Genomic DNA, 11,103 nt, shown 5'->3' with positions numbered 1-11,103 from the left:
ATATTAAGTACTCTTAAGAGCCAAGATAGCTTCCTGAATTATGTGAAGAAAAATGATAAGAAAAAGGAGGAAGCCAAAGAGAAAGTTACTGGGGTTCGTCTGAAGGACCAGTCTGCGCTACCCAGAGAAGCACATTTTGTGAGAACCAGTAGAAAGAAGTCTGAGCTGCTGGAAACTATTCCCTATGAATTCATGGCACAATAGGTGTAAAAAGTAAAAGGCTATTGTAAAAATAAATTAAAAATATAAATAAAACCCATTTTAAAAAATTAGTCAGGCTTAGCCCCTGTGGCTCAAGCAGCTAAGGTGCCAGCCACATACACCTGAGCTGGTGGGTTCGAATCCAGACTAGGCCCACCAAACAACAATGACAACTATAACCAAAAAAATAGCTGGGCATTGTGGTGGGCACCTGTAGTCCCAGCTACTTGGGAGGTGGAGGCAGGAGAATCGCTTGAGCCTAGGAGTTGTAGGTTGCCATGAGCTGTGATGCCACAGCACTCTACCCAGGGCAACAGCTTGAGGCTCTGTCTCAAAAAAAAAAAAAAAAACTGTTCAGACTACTCTATGGAGAATAGGGGTAAAAAAGTGACATCAGGAAGACTAGGAGACAAATGCAGTTGGATAAGCATGGCATGGTGGTGGCTTAGACTAGGGTGATGGCAGAGGAGAAAAACACAGATGAAATTTTTTTTTCAGTTTTTGGCCAGTGTTGGGTTTGAACCCACCACCTCCACCATATGGGGCCAGTGCCCTACTCCTTTGAGCCACAGGGACCACCCAATGTGATTTATTTTAAAGACAGAACCAAAGGGTTTTGTGGATTGGCTGTGGAGCATATAGGTGCTGGATTCTCAAAATGATCCCATTGATTTACTCCATAGCTTCCTCTCTGATAATCAGAACACTAAATTAGAGATTTTTTACTTTTCCCACACAGTTCCTGATGAAAGAGTAATGTTAGGCGGTCATATTTGTGCCAGCTGACTTAACTACCACTGGCCTAATATAGCTTCTCTCTCTAGGAATTACAATTAAAACTGTGAAAAACTAAGTCAGTGATGAGGACAGGAATTCGGAGGTCATCTAGTTTCAGGAAGTAGGGCCTCTATTTGGCCATGATTTGTTATAAGTAAGAGAATAAGGTGAGCCAGGTTATTTAGCCTATAGAAAGAAGAATGAAGCAGATGTCCAAAGAAAAACTGACAAGACACTGTTCTGTGCCAGTAGAAAGTCTCATGAGGGGCTTTCTGAAGTTGGGTTCTTTTAGAACATCTTTTTACCCGAGCTCAACTGAGGGTGCTTTTATTCTCTGCTGCCAATAGCTAAAACACAGAAGCAGCTCCAATTTACATGGGCTAGGTTCACACTTGTTCCTTTCAACCAACTACCAAAAAGAGGGAGAGGTTACAGGACCATCCAGCTCACCCTGTACTTTTATCTTTAAGAACTTGTGGGAGAAGCAACCCACCCTTACTTGTCACTGATAGAAACAGAAACAAGAGCACTGTCCTAGCCCCCAACACAGCCCTGTGATTACAACCCCAAATCTCTTAAGATGCATGCAAAGCATTTTAGAGAATACACAGTACTTGAAGGATCCTGGGAGTCATCCTAGACCAGCGGTTCTCAACCTGTGGATCACGACCCCTTTTAACTGTATTAAAGGTTCGTGGCATTAGGAAGGTTGAGAACCACTGTCCTGGACTATTTGCTCTAACTTACTCTCCTATACCATGACACATTTAATTAATCATTAAGATCTTATCCCCTGGCTCAGTGCCTGTGGCTCATGTGGCTAAGGCGCCAGCCACATGCACCTAAGGTGGTGGGTTCGAATCCAGCCCAGCCTGCCAAACAACAATGATGGCTGCACCAAAAAATAGCCAGGCGTTGTGGAGGGCACCTGTGGTCCCAGCTACTGGGGAGGTGGAGGCAGGAGACTCGCTTGAACCCAGGAGTTGGAGGTTGCTGTGAGCTGTGATGCCACAGCACTCTACCCAGGGGGACAGCTTGAGGCTCTGTCTCAGTCTCAGAAAAAAAGATCTTACCCCCTAAATTGCTTTTGACTCTACTTCCTCTTATCTAAGCCCTCACTGTCCTAATTCAGACCCTCTCATATCTCATGATAATTACCAGTCTCCCTACCTTCCTCTAATTCAAGATCCACTTTACTACTAAAGTATGAGTTCTAAAATGTAGATCTGTTCAAATCACCCACCTTCTCTGAATAATGTTGTCTACAATAATATTGCCTACAGCCTTCAGAATAAAATCCAATGGAACATATATATAAGGCCCTTTATGACCTCACCTCTGTCTTCTTCCTACATATCACCCATGTAGTTTCCTTAACCATTTGTAGTTGCCTTGAAGTATCTTTTTTCTTTTTTGGCTCTGTTTTTATATATTCTTTGATTTTCAAGGATACAGAAAAATTGTGAGAGATTTTGGAATGGGTGTCCTTTTAATGGAATGTTGGGTGCTAAGAACCCTTGGAGATTATTTGATTCAGTTAAAGGTGAGAATCTTTGATTTCTTTTGATTAGATTCCTATTTTACAACTGGGTTATTTCTAACCCTTTAGAGATAGAAGTTAAGTTGTAGAATACCAATAATAATGCAAAAAGTTTCCTGCCCACAATAGTGCAAATGACTTTTCTCACAATAGTCTAGGTGATGCAAATGAATTTTCTCCATTAGAGAAGAGCCATTTCTTTTTTAATTTTTAACTGATGCCCCATTTGATTTTTTGTTTGTTTTTGGTATTTTTTATTGTTTAGGATTCATTGAGGATACAAAGAATTAGGTTACACTAATTGTAGTTGTTAGGTAAAATCCCTCTTGTAATTTTTTGGTTTTGTTTTTTGCAGGGACGGAGTCTCAAGCTGTCACCCGGGCATCGTCATAGCTCACAGCAACTTCCAACTCTTGGGCTCAAGGGATCCTCTTGTTTCCATTTTTTATATTTTTAGTAGAGACAGGGTCTTGCTCTTGCTCAGGGTTGGTCTTGGAGAAGAGATATTTCTAAAAATTGAGTCCTCATTTCACTTGGTTTTGATATCTTACTGGTTCTCCCATTAATTAGTGAGTTTAATAAAATCTTTGAAATGTGTTCACTTTATATTTGTAAAGGACTCATAATTTTACCTTTTTGAAAATTACTCTCAGCTTGGCACCTGTGGCTCAAGCGGCTAAGGCACCAGCCACATACATCTAAGGTGGTGTGTTCAAATCTAGCCCCAGCCCGCCGAACAACAATGACGACTACAACCAAAAAATAGCCGGGCATTGTGGTGGGCATCTGTAGTCCCAGCTACTTGGGAGGCAGAGGCAGGAGAATCACTTGAGGCTAGGAGTTGGAGGTTGCTGTGAGCTGTGATGCCACTGCATTCTACCCAGGGTGACAGCTTGAGGCTCTATCTCCACCACCACCCCCCAAAAGAAAAGAAAATTACCCTCTAGCTGGGCACTTGTGCCTGTAATCCCAGCTCTGTGGGAGGCTGAGGCAGAAGGATTGCTTGAGACTTGTCTGAGCGAGATTGACACCCTAACTCATTTTAAAAAATGAAAAGCCCAGCCTGGCGCCCCAGAGTGCCTGTAATCCTAGCAGCTTTGCTAGGCTGAGGCAGCAGGATGCCCACAGCGTGAGCCTGTGGTTGCAGTGAGCCATAAGCCACTGCACTCTGCTCAGGGCATAGGGTGGGACTCTGTCTCAACTAAAAAAAAAAAAAGAAAGAAAGAAAAAGAAAATTACCCTTCAACACAAATAATAAAAAGTAACCCTCGGCGCCCATGCTCAGTGGTTAGGGTTCCAGCCACATACACATAGGCTGGCAGTTAGAACCCAGCCCGAGCCAGTTAAACAATGACAACTACGACAAAAACAACAACAAAAAGTAGCCAGTTGTTGTGGCAGATGCCTGTAGTCCCAGCTTCTTGGGAGGCTGAGGCAAGAGAATCGTTTAAGCCCAGGAGTTTGAGGTTGCTTGACCACAGCATTCTACCGAGGGTGAGAGAGTGAGACTCTGTATCCAAAAAAAAAAAAAAACAAAAACCCAACCCTTTCTTGCCAAAGCCAAAAAGTGAAACTGTATTAATGGATAGAAGGATGTGACAAGAACCCTACAAAGAAGTCAAGCTGGGCCTTAGTAAGAAGTGGAGCCAGCTGCTGAGGACCCCAAGAACCTAGGGATTAGTCTCTTTGTGTCCAGACTTGACTCTTCTGTGGGCAACAGGTTGATCCTTCTTAGCTGGTTTTCTATGCTACTCAGGTCCAATGGGCAAGTAGTGGTGCCTGCCCATAGTTCCCAAATTTCCATTATAAGTCCAACCATGAGCAGAGGTATAGCTCGCTCTCCTCCAATTCCAAATTTTCAGTAAAGGGACTCTAATTGGCTCAGTTTGGATAAAGTCTCCACCGTGGACCATCTAGCAGGATGGATCTCACAGTGCAAACATGTGGCCTCATCAGTCCCCCTACTTGCCCTTTAACTTCACTATCATGTAAGCCCCTGAACTTTGTTTCTAAAATTAAGGTTTGATCTTGCCATTCCTGCCTCTGTGTAAAGCCCTTCAATGTCTCTCCAGTGTTTCCAGGATGAATCCCCACTCTTTGTGTAGTAGGAGGCTCTCCATCATCAAACCCTGACGGACTTTCCTGGCCTTTCTCCATTGCATCCCGCACCTCAGTCATACCAGATATTTTGCCCCTCTGTTCTTTTGCACATGCAGGTTTTCCCCCCAATCCCCACTTATTCTTCAAAGTTCTGTTCATATTACTTCTGTGAAGCCTGAAGATGCATGACACACTGTGACGTTATCTGCCTCCTTGGCTGACCAACAAGGCTGAGCCCTAGGGCACACGGTCTCTTTCATAGAGCATGGCACCTAGAGCAGTCTCTTATTGGTGGACTTTCAATAACTGCTTGATGAACAGCTAGCTCCCATCCTTCTTTGGCTAGAAGCAGGGGATACAGGCTCCTGAAGAGCGGGAGGTGCCCGGGTTCCAGGTTTTGCCAAGGCTTAACCTTGGGCTACGCATGGGATGCTTTTTAAAAATATCAAAGCCTAGGCGCCACCCAACCCCCACATCTCGCCACCCAGTGTGATTGAGTCGGTCGCTGTCAAGGTGAGGTCTTAGATTTTTCTTGCTGTTTTGTTTTTCTTAATTTCCACACGAGGTTCTACGAGGTAGCCGGGGTTGACAATCGGTGCTTTGGGCGAATCCGAAGTCCACACGCGCCCGCAGGGGGACGACCTCTGCTTCCCAGGGTTCCAGCGCCCTGAGGCCGTACGCCACCCGGCATCCGCCGCAGGGGCGGGGCGCGGCCGCAGAAGGCGGAGCCCGGGCCAGAGCCTCGCTGCTCCCGAGGCGAAAAGCACTGCGCGTGATTCTGGCGGCGCCCAGCGCTGCGGGAGCCGTGGAACCGCCCGAGCGCCGCAGGCCCAGCGGACCGACCCAACACGCAGCCCGGAGGGGCGGCAGGAGAGCAACCCAGACCACACCAACGGCGCCTAGCCGGCAGGGGGCCGGGCGTTACCAACCCGTCTGGAGAGGAGGGGGGCGCCGGCGTGGCCGGGCTGCGACGCGACCCCTGGAGGGCGCGAGACGCTGCCGGCGCCGCCGCCGCTGCAGCCAGAGCGGAAGGACGAGACTGAGGCGAGGAAGGAGGTAGGAGCGCCTCTCTGGAGGCCAGCGGGGACCTGGAGATCCATTGGCCCCACGTTCTAAGTGATCCCTCAGAAGAAGACCCTCTGTCTGCCCTCCTGTCCGGCCCTCAGCGCCCCTGCCCTTCCCCGCAGCCCTACCCCCTCGGCTCCACCCTCCCGCTCGGCTCTGACCCTGACAGACCTCATCCCTAGCCCTTCTCCTGACCATTCAGCTCTACGGTCCACGAGCCCGTCAAATACCCTGCACCAGCCATCCCCTTGAGCGGCTACCCCAGATCGCCCCCAACCGTCTCCTCTAACCTCCCCCCACCCCATCTCGCGCCCTGTAGCCATCGTTGTACCCACATCTATGACAGCATAGCCGGTCCCCAGCCAAAATCTATCCCAAGTTGGTGTCTGCTCTGCGCCGGTTCTCTCTCTCTCTTCCCCCCCCCCTCTCCTCCCCCCCTCTCTTCTCCCTCCTCTCCTTCCTTTTCTCCTCCTCTCTCCATCTCTCTCTCCCTCCGCCTCTCCTTTCTTCCTCTCACATTTCCAATTCGGGGGAGTAAAACCTTTGGCTTGTTAGTTCGCCAGTCCTCTACCGCTGCACTCACCGTGATTTTACCTGCCTGACGCTGGCTGTGGACCTCCTGGCGAGGCCCTGGCGACACAGGGAAACAGTGCTAGAGGCAAGGGCCGTATGCTATTCATCTTTGTATCCCTGGTCCGCAGCACAGCACCTGGCGTATGATAGTACTCAGTAAATATCTGATGGATGGACGATGACTGAATGAATGATCCCAGTGCAGGGGCTGTGAGGCAAAGTGATTTAGTGGGAAACATGTCTTTATTTACATATAAATGGAGAAAAAAGGAAGAGCGTCTGGGAGATTACTTCTCTTTGAGTCTAGGAGTATATTCAGCCTCTATCCATTCAGTTAATCCCATTCGCATGGGACCTCTATATATCAGCCCTCTTCTGTTTATGTTCTGTTTACCAGAAAGAAAAAAGAAAAGGCAAGGTTGGGGCTGTTGATATTTTTATTGGTTAATGCCTGAGAGGCTACACAGATAATCAAAAAGGAGCTTTGTCCCAGTGACTGCTCCTCTTTCCTTGAAGACAAGCTGCTGTCTTTGGGAAAGAATTCTGGAGGCCAGCCACAGCCTTTAGCTGACTCAATGCAGTTGATTAGCTGGTACTTGAGGAGGGATTGCAAGAGTCAAGTACCTTTACCTCTCAGGACTGGAGGGTTAGATATTCCAGGCAGGCCTAGTATAATAGAGATATCAAAGTTTCCTAAATGCCACTGTAGTATGATCAAGGCATAAAGACCATTTATTTCTCTTTACATCAGAGTCATTCACTATGTGAACAGTGTCGGTAATAAACAAGAACACATCCTGAAACCTGTTCTTGTTGATTCCTAGGTAGATGATCTGAGCAGATTCAGTTTCCTGAGTGTAAAAACAGGTTTGGAGACCTCAGTTTTGGCCCAGGTTCTGTGGGGAAGTAGGTGGTATTGCTGAGTGATGAAACAACAGCTGGGAAGCTGTAGGAGTTTATAAGCCAGGAAGTAGTTACCTAACTACTTGTAGTTAGTAGTGTCGTTTTAACTGGAGCTAAAATATTAGCAAATAAAAATAGTGATTGGTATTTCTTAGGAGGCTCCTTAGATACTAAGCAGTAAGTAGAATGGCTTAGGGAAAGGAAGAGCATCTAGCCTGTATCCTTGGTATTCTGTTACCTGTGTCCCTCTTTCTGGTAATGGCTGGACATAGGGCACTTAACACCATTGTTTCTTTTCTGCATTGAACCAGGTAACAATGTGATTTCCTCTAATTTCTACGTTGGTATTTCAGATGCATTTGGGGGTTTTTTTGTTGTTTTTTTGAGACAGAATCTCACTTTGTCGCCCTTGGTAGTGTGCATGGCATCATAACTGACAGCAACCTCAAACTCTTGGGCTCAAGTGATCCTCTTGCTTCAGCCTCCTAAGTAGCTGGGACTATAGGCGTCCGCCACAACACCCAGTTTATTTTTTTTTTTTAGAGACTGAGTATCTCTCTAGCTCAGGCTGGTCTTAAACTCATAAGCTCAGCCAGTCTGCCCTCTTCGGCCTCCCAGAATGATGGGATTGCAGGGGTGAGCCACCACACCTGCATTTTTTAAGCCAAGCCTGCCTTAACTGGGGGCTGGGTATGTCCTCACTCACCCATTTCTTGCTTTGATTTATCCTCTACTTTGGTTCTCTTACCCTCTGACATGTCTTTGTAGAGTCCTGGATCATAGAAACCCAATGTGGGGAGGGGATCCTGAGTTGGATGGATTAAGTAATTTTTTTTTTGGTAACCAAAACATTTTTAATGAGTTTTTCTACTTTTTCCTGTCCAGGCTCTCTGTTAAGACCTCAGTAGCACCCTGGATTATTTGACTTATTTTTTTCCTGACACACATCAGAGTGTTGTCAAACAAAATACAGGATGCCCGGTTAAATTTGAATTTTGGATAAATGACAGGGAGTCCTTTACTTTTACTTGCTAAATCTGGCAAGTTCATGGGGAGGCTTATGTCTTCTAAAAAATTAAGACAATAACTCACCCATTTCTCCCTGTTACTCATACTCAATGACTGTGCACCTATTAAAAGTCACTTGACTTAAGAGCTGGTTCACTGCATGTTGGGGGAAGTACAGGCTCTGCAGAGATGATCTGATTAAACGATGTTGAGGTTACCCAGAAAAAAAAACACCCACTCAAACATTGGTATATAATATTGTAATTTCCATCCAGTAAGTCCATTGTTCAAAATGAGCGCATTATTTTGAGTGGTCATATGTCAGCATTGCTCTGAGAGAGCTATGTGGTGGGAATAAAGCACTGGGATTCTAATCAAAAAAAAATCCTCATAGCAGAACCTCTGTTGTATACCACATTTACTCTCTGTTATTATTGTGGTGAAATACATATAACATAGACTTTACCATTTAAACCATTCTCAAGTGGCATTAGGTACGTTCACATTGTTATACCATCATCACCACCATCCATCTCCAGAACTTTTTTTCATCTTCCCAGACTAAAACTCTGTATCCATTAAATACTAACTCCTCATTTTCCTCTACCCTTAACACCTGGCAGCCACTGTTCTAATTTCTGTCTCTGTGAATTTGACTACTTTGGGTGCCTCAGATAAGTAGAATCTTAAGATATCTATTCCTTTGTGATTGATTTACTTCACTTAGCATAATGTCTTTAAGATTCATCCACATTGTAATTAGTATTGGAATGTCCCTCCTTTTTAAAGCTGGATAATATTCCACTGCATTATGTATACAACATTCTGTTTATCCGTTTATCTGTTGATGTTTACTTGGGTTGTTTACATCTTTTGGCTTTTGTAAATGATGCTGCTGTAAACATGAGTGTACAGTTATGTATGAGTCCTTACTTCCAGTTTGCTGGATTATATGGTAATTTTGTGTTTAATTTTTTGAGAAACCAGTGTACAATTTTCCACAATGACTACACCATTTTACATTTTTACCAGCAATGTATGAAGGGTCCAGTTTTTCCACATCCTTGCCAACACTTGTTATTTTTGTGGCAGTTTTTTTGATAGTAACCACCCCAGTGGGTATGAAGTGATAACTTCATTGTAGTTTTGGTTTGCATTTCTCTACTGATATGAGCATGTTTTCTTGTGCTTATTGGCTTTTTATGTATCTTCTTTGGACAATATCTATTCAAGTTTTTTGCCCATTTTTGAATTGAGGGTTTTTTTTTTTTTAGTGTTGAGTTGTGAGAGCTTTTTCTATATTTTTCCCCATTCCATGGATTGCCTTTTCACTTTATTGATAGTGTCCTTTTTTTTGAGACAGGAGCCTCAAGGTGTCCCCCTGGATAGAGTGCTGTGGCATCTCAGCTCACTGCAACCTCCAACTCCTGGGCTCAAGCGAGTCTTCTGCCTCAGCCTCCCAAGTAGCTGGGACCACAGGCGCCCGCCACAACGCCCAGCTGTTTTTTGGTTGCAGCCATCATTGTTGTTTGGCGGGCCCGGGCTGGATTCGAACCTACCACCTTGAGTGTACATGGCTGGAGCCTTAGCCACTTGAGCCACAGGTGCCCAGCCGATAGTGTCCTTTGATGCACAAAAGTTTTTAAGTTTGATGAAGTCCAGTTTATCTAATTCTTTTGTTGTTTCCTGTGCTTTTGGTGTTATATTAAAGAATTATTGCTAAATTAAATGACAAGAAGCTTTTCCCCTAAGTTTTCTTCTAAGTTTTTAATAGTTTTAGTGCTTAACTTTAGGTTTAATACATTTATGTTAATTTTTATATATAAGTGTCCAACTTCATTCTTTTGCATGTGGCTATCCAGTTTTCCTAGCACCATTTGTTGAAAAGACTGTTCTTTCACCATTGGTGGGTGTTGGCACCCTTGTGAAAAATCATTTGACCTGGGCAGTGCCTGTGGCTCAAAGGAGGAGGGCACTGGCCTCATATACCGGAAGTGGTGGGTTCAAACCTGGCCCTGGCCAAAAACTGCAAAAAAAATAATTTGACCAGATATGTGAGGGTATATTTCTGGGATCTGTGTTCTATTCCCTTGATCTATATGTCTGTCTTTATGCCAGTACTATACTGTTTTGATTACTGTATCATTGTAGTAAGCTTAGAAAATCAAGAAGTGTTGGGTGGCATCTGTGGCTCAGTGAGTATAGGCAACGGCCCCATATACAGAGGGCAGTGGGTTCGAACCCGGTGCTGGCCAAACTGCAATAAAAAAAATAGCTGGGTGTTGTGGCGGGGACCTGTAGTCCCAGCTACTTGGAAGACGGAGGCAGGAGAATCACCTAAGCCCAGGAGCTGGAGGTTGCTGTGAGCTGTGACACCACCGCACTCTACTGAGGGCGACAAAGCAAAACTCTGTCTCTTAAAAAAAAAGAAAAGAAAAGAAAGAAAAAATCAAGAAGTTTTAAGTCTTCCAATTTTGTTTTTCTTTTTCTAAAAATAATTTTTTTTGACTATTCAGAATTCCTTGAGATTCCATATGAATTGTAGGATAGATTTTTTCTACCTCTGCAAAAAGCATTGTTGGGATTTTGATAGGATTATATTGAATCTCTAGATCATTTTGGATAGTACTGACACCTTTAACAATAGTAAGTCCTACAATCCATGAACATTAGGTGTCTTTCCATTTATTTGTTTAATTTCTTCCAGCAATGTTTTAAGTAATTAGTGTGCAAATCTTTTACTTCTTTGGTTAAGTTTAATTCCCAAGTACTTTATTGGTTTTGATATTATTATACATGGGATTGTTTTCTTAATTTCCTTTCAGATTATTCTGTTTTCATATTAGAAAACTGATCAAAGAGTTGATTTTGTGTCCTGCAATTTTGCCAAATTCCCTTACTTCTACCAGTTTTGTGTGTGTGTGTGTGTGTGTGTG

The 11,103-nt window shown here is 44.3% G+C and overlaps 1 protein-coding gene across 2 annotated transcripts in view; it reads left to right on the top strand.

Moving 5' to 3' along the window:
- The first annotated feature begins 5,376 nt into the window (after positions 1–5,376).
- The window catches only part of RUSC2 (RUN and SH3 domain containing 2), a 74,342-nt gene continuing 68,615 nt past the window's right edge, over positions 5,377–11,103 (top strand). For both annotated transcript variants that reach the window (XM_012811690.2, XM_023519331.1), the window contains exon 1: positions 5,377–5,674. The gene's annotated coding sequence lies outside the window, so the exon portion shown is untranslated. The remainder of the gene's footprint in view (positions 5,675–11,103) is intronic.

This window comes from Otolemur garnettii, unplaced genomic scaffold (assembly GCF_000181295.1).
Source record: "Otolemur garnettii isolate 467f Iridium unplaced genomic scaffold, OtoGar3 scaffold00172, whole genome shotgun sequence".
Classification (NCBI taxonomy): domain Eukaryota; kingdom Metazoa; phylum Chordata; class Mammalia; order Primates; family Galagidae; genus Otolemur; species Otolemur garnettii.
The sequence above is the reverse complement of the archived record's forward strand: the minus strand, read 5'-3'. Positions and strand labels throughout refer to the sequence as shown.